Source organism: Xenia sp. Carnegie-2017, unplaced genomic scaffold (genome assembly GCF_021976095.1).
Source record: "Xenia sp. Carnegie-2017 unplaced genomic scaffold, XeniaSp_v1 HiC_scaffold_43, whole genome shotgun sequence".
Taxonomy (NCBI): Eukaryota; Metazoa; Cnidaria; class Anthozoa; order Malacalcyonacea; family Xeniidae; genus Xenia; species Xenia sp. Carnegie-2017.
Window position 1 is genome coordinate 295255 of NW_025813508.1, and position 10746 is coordinate 306000.

The 10746-nt window shown below is 32.5% G+C and overlaps 4 long non-coding RNA genes across 6 annotated transcripts; all 4 read right to left on the reverse strand.

Annotated features, from left to right (window-relative positions):
* Positions 1-316: 316 nt before the first annotated feature.
* LOC124456184 lies at positions 317-1212 on the reverse strand. Its single transcript, XR_006952149.1, has 3 exons — positions 1201-1212; positions 795-980; positions 317-341 (listed from the first exon to the last, which is right to left on the reverse strand). It is a non-coding gene; the product is annotated as an uncharacterized LOC124456184 (long non-coding RNA).
* A 1257-nt stretch (positions 1213-2469) lies between these two features.
* On the reverse strand, positions 2470-5452 carry LOC124456185. Of its 3 annotated transcripts, XR_006952150.1 has the most exons (9): positions 5420-5452; positions 5279-5330; positions 4549-4601; positions 4329-4399; positions 4201-4263; positions 3949-4003; positions 3304-3351; positions 2783-3233; positions 2470-2715 (listed from the first exon to the last, which is right to left on the reverse strand). It is a non-coding gene; the product is annotated as an uncharacterized LOC124456185 (long non-coding RNA). The 3 variants fall into 3 exon arrangements; XR_006952151.1 differs by lacking the exon at positions 4549-4601; XR_006952152.1 differs by lacking the exon at positions 3304-3351.
* A 175-nt stretch (positions 5453-5627) lies between these two features.
* On the reverse strand, positions 5628-5920 carry LOC124456208. The gene is made up of 3 exons (XR_006952166.1): positions 5910-5920; positions 5762-5829; positions 5628-5691 (listed from the first exon to the last, which is right to left on the reverse strand). It is a non-coding gene; the product is annotated as an uncharacterized LOC124456208 (long non-coding RNA).
* Positions 5921-5922: 2 nt separating this feature from the next.
* Positions 5923-6807, reverse strand: LOC124456207. Its single transcript, XR_006952165.1, has 3 exons — positions 6701-6807; positions 6397-6574; positions 5923-6085 (listed from the first exon to the last, which is right to left on the reverse strand). It is a non-coding gene; the product is annotated as an uncharacterized LOC124456207 (long non-coding RNA).
* Between the last annotated feature and the right edge of the window lie 3939 nt (positions 6808-10746).

A 10746-nucleotide genomic window follows, 5' to 3' on the forward strand; every position in this document is an offset into this window, starting at 1 on the left:
GTTCATTATGATCATTACAGGAGTATTATAATTACTTTAAACTATTGACAAAAAGACAATTTACAATATTATTTTATCGCATTTATCTATCAAAATTGTGTGGGGCAATTTTGACAGACAAAGCATTTAACTTAAACTTCATCTAAATAAAGTAGGAAGGAAGGGGAACTTCCAACTTTATTTAGATTGACAATTATACTTATAGTGGAGCCAAACTATAATCTTAACTATATTACCATAAGCAAATTCACTGAACATCAATTCTGGGCTGGTTTTCCTTGAACAATTACCATTAACAGCATTATTATCATCGTTTCCTTCAATTTCACTTGTATCGCCATCTGAAAATAGAATGTGTTTCCAATAGATTTTAAACACAAAAACATATATTAAACATGTTTCATTTTGATGAAGTAAAAAAAATGAAGATTTTTCATGTTTAAATTGGGTTGTAACATATACAACAAATTGCTCATCGTCGGTTTTCAAATTATGGCAAAAAAGAATGTTACTAAAAGAATGTATAATCTTTGAAGATGAGTCATCTCAAAAGCAATATCTGCAAATTACAACCATTTACAACACAACGCTTCAATAATTGACACAACAAAGTCAACTCATGGTTTGAAGAGTTCCGCAGAAGCCGCATTGTCATCAAAAACAAGCATCGTAAGGCAAAAACTGCAACGAAATTTTAGATGGAAAATATAACGAAGCAGCAAAAATCGACGCAGAATTTTAAAATCATCTCAAACGAGTGTGCCGTTAAACGCATATCAATTAACAAAACATACCATGTTTGTTGTCCATTATCTGCTGACATAACGTGCAATTTTTTCCCAATTACTCCATTTGCAGCCAGAGTCCATTGATTTTACTTCTTTTAACACACTTCTTTTGCATTTGTAGCGCACCAATGTTCATTACATTGAACTCCACTGCTTACAATCTTTGACGATGAGTCATCTCAAAAGCAATATCTGCGAATTAAAACCATTCGCAACAACGCTTCAATAACCTGTGCGAGGGAAACTTAAACAGAAGTTCAATTCTTGGTTTAAAATCGCATAAAACACTTCGGAAGAAATTCTTCTTTTCTCAAAAAACAGGCATCAAAACATAACCAAGAAGCGAAAACGTCAATCATGGCAGCGACTGTCGTACTTAAAAAACATCTGAAGAGACAATAACAAAACATACCAATTCTGTTTTCATCTATAGTCCATAATCTCTTAAGACTTAGCCCAGTTTCTTCCCCAATAACATCAACATTTCATTGAAATAGTAATTTAGTCCAACTGCTGAGATGTTCACAGATGCTAAAACAAATGGACTAAAATACAGATGAAACAATTCACTGTATTTTAGTCCATTTGCTTCTTGTCATCAACGGGTAAATTACTCCAGATTATCGTACTTTTGGTGAAAATCACCAAAAATTCAACAAACATTACAGTCATAAAACACATATTTTCGGACCAATTTATAAAAATTCCTGGGAATTTTTCAAAAGTTAGAAATGTTTTTAAAAAACATGTTGAAATGAAATAATTCTTTCTTCAAACAGTACATAAGCTGCTAATAATTTCTACACGAAAAAAATATCACTGAAATAAATTCTCTGGAAATTTTCCATAATATTACAACAAACTAAGAAATCTTTGTACGCTTTTGTCAGAGTAATTTACCCCTCATTGTCATTTAGCTCCACTATTGATTTGCATCACAGCTTTAGTTGCTTTCATATCTGAAATGATTAAGCACAGAAAAAGAAATATCATCTCAAGTATATTATTCATGAATGTAAATAAACTCATATAAACAATTACAACAACAAACCAGTTTTGACGTTACAACTCCTTTCATTTATTGCAGCATGTTCTTCTTTCTTTTATGGGAGTCCACACACAAACGAAATCCATCACCTTCTTCATTTTGCATGAGCTTAAACAAAAAGTGCTTAAAGAGACAAAATACAATTAGGAAGAAATCAAAACAGTCATATAATTGAAATACAGAAATAACAACTTCCTTTTATTCTTCTCTATCTTCTCGGCCTGCACGATAAGGAGCCTATTCCGTAACCTAACTAAGATCGGGATCGAGAGAGGTATATCCATAGTCCGGCGTGTGACAGTACCACCTCCCCTCGTCGTGGCCCCGCATGCCTTATGTTTTTATGATATACTTTCGAAACATGTGTTAAAAATGAAACATTTTGGAATTATATGGTCAGAAGTGAAACATTGTCGAAATATGTAATCAAAAAAATTTTAACATTAAATTTTTTTAACATTGTTGAGAATTTTTTCTTTGTCAATGAAGAATTTCCTACCTAACCTTGAGTATTACAATTTGTTACTTACTCACAAGCAAAACAAAATAATACATACAATGGCAAAATCAGAAATTGAAATTGTTAACTAAGCACTCCCACAAATGCTTAGTTGCAATTTGACCGGCTTTAACTCCCCTTCTGTTAAAGAAGTTGACATGCACTTTCATCATTGTTCAGAAAAATCACAATTGTTAATAAATCTTTTTGTCATTTTGGTACAAGTAGTAACAAGTTGTAATGCTCCTTACTTGGTTGGTACCAATACTCCTTCATGCATGCACAATCATTCTTTTTTTTTCAGTTTTCACATAATGAAAATTCAGGGAAGTCATTGGGTAGCTGGGTCGATGTGCGGTGACGCCACCCAGCCAGCAGAGCTGAAAAAAAAAAAAACAACATACAATTAACGATAATTAATACAGAACTGCAAACAAGCAAACTTACCTCAGCAACGCAAGTTTCTTCCATTGTTGCTGAGATGGAAGTGGGCTTAATGGATTTGTTGACGTCTTGGCAAAGATACATGTCCCCGTATTGACCTTCAAGTCTAAGGTGGTTCCTCGTCCAAACCTTATCCAAACATTTGTAAACTCACCAGCTTAAACCTTACAATGACACCAACTACACACAATAACATAGACCCTTTTATTTTGCTCCCTCAGACAAACAAAGGAACTTTTCTTAACTTAACTGCTTGACTTAATTATCTAAGAATGTATCTTTATCAGAAAATTTCATTGCGGGAGCCTAATGGGGCGCTCTAGTCCGACATGACCACGTTACGTTAAAGCGAGCTCCGAAGAACACGCAACCCGTCCTTTGTCAGGGACCTTCTCTCAGCGCACCTAGCTAAAGGGAGGGAAAAGGAGCAGGCCTTGTACCACACGATGATCATCTAAAGCAAAAAAGGAATGAGAAAAACATTTTAATAATTAAGAAAAAAACATTTTAATAATTATTCCCACCGTCGATAATCCTTGAACAGATACTCAAGCTTTTCATCAGCTTGTCACCTGAAACAATAATCAAAATAACAGGAATTAAAAGCGAAATAGTATTAAATGATATGTTTCATTATTAACAATCAATTAATGACCAACAACAACAGTAACTGTTTCAAAGTGTGTGTATTTTATTACAAGACAACATATTCTTAAAAGCCTTCGTTTTGCTCTTTATAGTTCAAAACAGAAAAATTAACATTTCATACATACAATGCGACATGTACACGACGAACGACACTTTTCGCTTTATTACAAAAACATGGCAAAACGGCAAATCATTCATATTCATTAATTCATCATATAAAATTCAAAATTTTCAATCCTTGCCACGCCCAACAACGGCTTTCCTCCATTGTCAAGTTGACTTTTTGTAAAGGAATGATGTGTGGTTAAAAGAATGTGTGCCGAAAACACTAGTTTTAATTAAAGTCATGAAAGCCGCGTTTGATGATGAAATCTTTGTGACTATCTATAAACATCTTTACACTTTTCAAAGATCACATTCAGTTTCAGTTTCAAAATACAAATTTCTTTCGTAAATATAAAGCATTGTGTAAATGTTTGGCTTTCTGCTAATAAATAAGTAATAATGAGCAAACTACTTACATCATGTGGCTTTGCGCTTCGTAAACATTATTCTTCATGTATGGCGGTGTCAAAACTAAAACGAGAATTTCTTCTTTTAATGTATATTGCTCTATAAATGTATTTTTTGAGGATGGAGCAAGAGGCCGCTGAGAATCTGTCCATTGTTGCATATTTCAAATGGTTTTGAATAAATGTCGGAAATGTCGACAAAAATCTTCCACCAATAATTAAATATAATAGATTTTTACGAGATGATTTTCATCACAATACCTTTTTTAAAAGTATTCCTGACTCTGGCAAACGTGAAAATCAAGTTGTTGTTGATTATATCCGCTAAATACGATTGAAGAAAAACATCAAGCCAAGAATTATCTAAAGATTATATAACATAAACTTACCACCACATCGCTTTCAACTTTAAAGATAATGGCTTCTTCACCAAACTTCAACGAACGAAGTGTAACATTGCCTAAATATAAAAAGAGTTATTTTGCAAAGGAAGCAAAACGAGAAATGAGACAAACAATCAAACAATCATAATTGTCACAAGAAAACCACCAATACTTTGCATAAATTATCAAATTCACAGTATACTTTGAAATCACAGTCCAAACTTACTTTATTTTACAAACATACAATGCGAATTGTACAGACGACGACGACACTTATCACTTTATTAGAAAACACGTCATATAGAGAAAAGAAATAGCCACCGTAAGGTTGCTGCAAAAGTGCAACGTCAATTTAAATTTATTGCAAAACATCAATCAAATTCATTCATATTCATTGCACAAGTTTAAATTCATCATATAAAATTGAAAATTTTCAATCCGTACCACGCCCCAACAACGGCTTTCCTTTAATCTTGCAAGTTGACTTTTTGTAAAGCATTGATGTGTGTTTAGTCTCTTTTACCGAGAATTTTCTTGTAGATGGACAACATTTCCAATTAGACAGAATATTTCACAATAAAAAAAACCGTGTGTGAAAAACGAAACTTGTAAAATTGTAGTTGTTCATTTCTTTTTATGCAAGAGAGAAACCGCATGTTATTGGCAGCCTTACAGATCTTCTTTCTCAATCAGTGTAAACCATATATTTTCTTTTACTGCTCAACAATCTTTTAAAGAAAAGAATGTGTTTGAAACCAGTTTCAGATTATATTTTAAGCCATGAAAGCCGCATTCAATGATGAAATCTATAAACATCTTTACACTTTTCTAAAGATCACATTCAGTTTCAGTTAAAAATTTATATTTTTCTCGTTATTATAAAGCATCATTTAAGTTGCGTTATTCATAACAGCTTAGCTTTCCGCTAATAAATGAGTAATGAACAAAGTACTTACAACATGTGGCTTTGAGCTTCGTAAACATTCTTCGTTTGTGGCTGTGACAAAACTACAACGAGAATTTCTTCTTTAATGTACATATTATTACTCTATAAATCAGTTTATTGACGCTTAAATAATCGCGATTATTCTTACTACCTTGAAGCAATTGAATGAACATTGATGCGAAACGCAAGGCGCCTCAGAGTATTTCTCCTTGTCCATATTTCAAATGGTTTCTTTCAAATATTTCAGATAAACGGAACTTTCAATGAACTGAAACAGCACCTGGTAGAAATGTCGAAGAAAATCTTCCACCAATAATTAAATACAATAGATTTTACGAGATGATTTTCATCACAATACCTTTTAAAAGTATTCCTGACTCTGGCAAACGTGAAAATCGAGTTGTTGTTGATTATATCTGTCTGCTAAATACGATTGATTAAAAACATCGAGCCAAGAATTATCTAAAGATATAGAAACATGACATAAACTTACCATATCGCTTTTAACTTCATCGATAATGGCTTCTTCACTAAACTTCAACGAACGAATTGTAACATTGCCTATAAATATAGAGTTATGTTTGCAAAACAAGCAAAACGAGAAATGTCCGACGTCAATATATATCACATTCCAAATTTACTTTCACGTTTTCAGCCAAAGCTCTTCCTTGTCTTCATCTCATCAGGCAAACAATAATAATAATTTTGACAGCAAGGCGCATAAGAAAACCACCAATACTTTCCATAAATTAACAAATTCACAGTTTGAAAACGGTCCCTTTCTTCTCTGCCAATTGCTTGTTAGAAGTTCATCAAACTAAATATAAAAAATGTTATGTTCAAAGTAAGCAAAATGAGACATGTGGGAAGCCATTATCTCACAGTCCAAGTTACTTTACACGTTTTGCTGCAAAAGCTGGTATTCATTTTTTCCTGTCATACATACATAAATAAACAAACATAAAAAAGTTTTCTCAACGCTTTCCATTAAATTAAAGATTCGTGGTTTTTACTTGGACGACAACATGCTGCTAATCCGAGACTATTTTTCTTCAATCAAAATGTAAATTAAACAATGGATTTCTGTCATGTTTTGCGTCTCACATGATCATATAAAAAGCATCAAACCTTCTCGCCTGAAGAAAATTGCGGTGAGTTTGCTTGCTTCTTTAATTTAATTATCACACAACGCTTACGACGACCGCCCACTTGCACAGGCACCGTTAACGAAGCCAAGCATTGCATATCAATATAAATGATTGTCATCAGCTGTCAAACTTGTCATTTTCGTGGGTGTAACTTAGGCCTGTTTCAAACGTCGAATTTTGCATGTGTTGAACGAATACAATAAGCAATTTTATTAGACCAAAATGCAAAATTTGATCGTGGATTTCAAACGTCAAATTTTGCTGGCGTTCAATGCAATTATTACCCTTCGCTTTATCTCGTTCCAGACTTTGTTGTGAGTGAAACGCGAGCCAAATTGTATTCGACACATGCAGAAATTGTATTCCTTCGTTTAATATGTAATTGTGTGGGTATAATTCTCGGTGAATAAAATTACATTACTGCATGTAGGTCAAGAAATTAAGACTCGAAATAATAAAACAAAAGTAAACCAATCTCAAAAAATTCCATAGTAAATTTTCAGTTATTTGTGATAATTTTCTATTGTTCAACCGCAAACAGCAAACGTATATTATTACTCACTTTAAAAGATTTTTTTTTAAGACATTTACCATTATGTGTAATGCCCAATAACAAATTAGTACATAGTTCTCTGCGCTTGATAACATGAAAGTTGTTCTATCTACTACACACTTTTCTAGTTAGAGTTCATTTTATATTTCTACAGAGATTCGGCTAATATTCATAATCAATCAATTTCAACAATCAATATCACAAGAGATCACTTTATCTCACATCAACTGATTTCCGTCATTCAGTCATTACTATCAATTATACATCGCAAGTCAACAACACGAAATTTCAAAATTTTCCGATTTGAATCGAAAATCGGGTTAAAAATTAGGTTAAACTTATTCCTTTTTAGATTGTTTAAATAAAAATATATCTAAACAATGAAGTGTAACTGAAAACATTTAAGAAAAAGTAAAATTCCTGAGAAAACACAACAGACAAATCAACTAATTGTCTTCACAAAAAATAATGGCCTTTTGCTACATAAATACAACAAACAAAACACACTTACTTCTCTTGCAGACTTCCGACCTACTTAACTCCAAATTTCTCTCTCAAAAACAAATCACCTTTTGCTACGATCGTGACTAAAACACCACACGAGTACATACGAGTACATACGAGTAACATACGAGTACATACGAGTAACATACGAGTACATACGAGTAACATACAAGTACATACGAGTAACATCAACCCAGTCTCTTCCTTAAATTAACTCTATACGCTAATTGTGAAAATACCCTCAAATTGACTCTATAAGTCAATTTGAAACGTCCATTCAAAAAACAGGCCTGGTGACTTGCCTGCCTGGTCGCAACCACGCAATCCATCATTTACCGCAATCTACTATCCCGCGAAGTTTTGGATATCCTCAATCGTTTATTGTAAAGTGTATGCTCTTCTGATTGAATTTTTTTTTAAAATTCAATTTAAACTTTAATATTAAGTTGCGTGGTTCGCATTATTGCTGAAATGGAAGAAAACAATGGTAGTGGTAAGTAATTTTACACATTACACTTAAGTTATAAAATTACAAATACTGAAATACATAGGCCAATCCAGTGGCTAATTTATGTATTGAAGGCTATATTAGCTTTTAGAAGACGTATACTTTTGCTTGCTTTTTGAAAAGATAAATAAGAGTGCTTATCCATTCTCTTTTTGGTCATAAATGCATCTTAATGAGCAAACATCAACTCTAGTACACTATTTTACAGATAGAAATTACTATACAAAACTAACAATAGCATGCACATATGAGTGATATGATTTAGCTTAGTTAGCTACACCAGACTGACAGAAACAGTCCACAAGTTAAGGTAACCTTGAGCGAATATTGATTGTATAAAACAAATAAGCTTCAAGATTACAATGTTTTAAATACTAAGTAACTTAAGTTTGTCCAGAAGACTTATATTTTGAAAAAGAAAGTTATTTCAAGTTAACTTGAATAGCTGCCAGTATCATATTGCTGTGATCACCTGCAAAATACATGTCAATCTGATGTTGTACATATTTTTTCTTTGACAAGTTAAATTATAACAATTTACATATGTAAATGTGTACAAGACTTTCCATCTGGCAAGTTAAACTGTAAACTATTTACCATCAAAAAGAAGGGTATTTTCATGTTCAATGTAAAAATTATATAGTTGGACTAAAACCTTTGGCATTGTTACCTTGCTGTTCCTCAGTATGTTTTTCTCGATATCACAAGCTCATTTATTTGTGAAGTTTGTTAATTAGTAATTACAATATTTTAATTTTTAAACATTATTTTTTATAGGTTTTGATGTACTAGCTTTAGATGATACAGAATATGTGGATGTATCTTCCAAAAAATTTGTAGGTTCATCAAATATTTATTGCAAATGAAATATGAGAAGTGTTATAGCATCCTAGAGTCATAATGATTGTGCCCAACAGTGATATAGCAATCTCAATAGTTTGGGGAGCTGGTATTCATTTGAGTGCTTGTTATGCCATGCTAAGTTCTTAAAATAATTGTTTCTTCTGGATTAAAACATGCATTAATTTTTTACTTCATTGTTGGCCAAGGTTTCTTAGAGCTTACATATACAGAAACACAAAACAGCTCAGCAATATAAATAGCTTGTGCACCAACTTTCATTGATGCTTTCAACATGCCTAATTTTGCAGTGAGACTAAAAGTGGAATACCCAGCTTGTAAGTTGTGATCCTGCTCCATAAATTTTAGAGCATCATTATTTCATTTCTATTGAGATCTATTGTTTTAACTGTAAATGAGAACATAGGAGTTAACATAACTGGACTTAAGACGTGGGGTGAATACACCAGTGATTTTTATGTAAATTTGCTGTATGTATGCAGCATATCCACTGTGTAAAGAATAGATTTCAAAAGAAATGGATATTGATAAGGTTTGGAAATTTACATTGCAAGAGTAAAACTTGCAAGCTTGTTATGCTATGCTACCTCTGCTAACATTTGATTTGATGGTTATCAGTGCCATCCTGGACATTAATGAGGGGGGGTGGTGCTGATTTATTCATACATTCACTTGTGCCCAAGTGGTTTCTTTGAAAACAATTCATTTATAGAATTAAGCATTTTACTGTAAAAACACGTTCAGGCACAACTGAACTTATGAATAGTACACATTCCAACCAATTTGCATTGTCGAGACAACTCTGATGATTGCAATTTTGGAAAATATGCATCTGTGAGTCATTCTATTTGAAAATTAATCAGCATATTAATTTCACAAAGAACAAAGTAAAACAGTATATGGTAGTTTCCTTGATGTTTGAACAATTTCATGCACAATTGACTTTTTCATCTAAGGTGTGTATAAAAAAGGGGATTTGCAATTTGCAGTAGCATCAATATATATGTATGTATTATTGTATATACTTTCAGGTTTTTGAGAATCAGCTACTGCTGAATCATACAAATTCTAAGTGTCAGCTGATTATAAATAAGCAGTTTTTTTATACACCCTATATATACCCATTGCTTTCATTCAAATATGCATGAATCTAATTTTTAAGTAAAGAACTGATATTTAAGAATTATGTTAAAACTAAAGGAAATTGAAATGATGACCTGTTGTTGTAGTTAAGAAATTAAAAGCAATTACTTTGTTCAACAACTCAACAAGAAAACATATAAATTAGTTAGTACAATGCAGGAATACTGTTTATTAGGTAAGGCTCAACGACACACATATAATTAATGTTCTTGTGCTATTCTACCCCCTCATCATTATCATGTAGCAAATGTTTATCATATATCAAACGTCTATGAAGTGTACACTGTGTATTAAAACTGTGTTTTGAATTGTTGCTTTTATTGTGTTTAAATTGTGTTTTCAATTGTATGCATGTTGCTGAAACTGGGGATTAAAAATACACAGTTTTCTTGCACTTAAAGGTTACGTAAATAATGTGATTAGTTTCATGTTTGAAGATGTAGATCGTCCAGGTCAGTAGAGTTATGAGAAGGACTGTTTTGTTGTTGTTGACTGACGTTTCGACAACCTTAGAGGTAGTCATCTTCAGTCCTTCTAAGGTTGACTCTGAAGATGACTACCGTTAAGGTTGTCGAAACGTAAGTCAACAACAACAAAAACAGTCCTCAGGACTCTACTGACCTGGACGATCTACATCTGCAAACATATAAAGATATTCCCGGGTTGAAACCATTTACTTTATTACGATGATTAGTTTCCGTAGTAAAGGAATCACACAACTTGTTACTGCTTGTCTTGTATCTTCACGTCTGTAGTGTTAC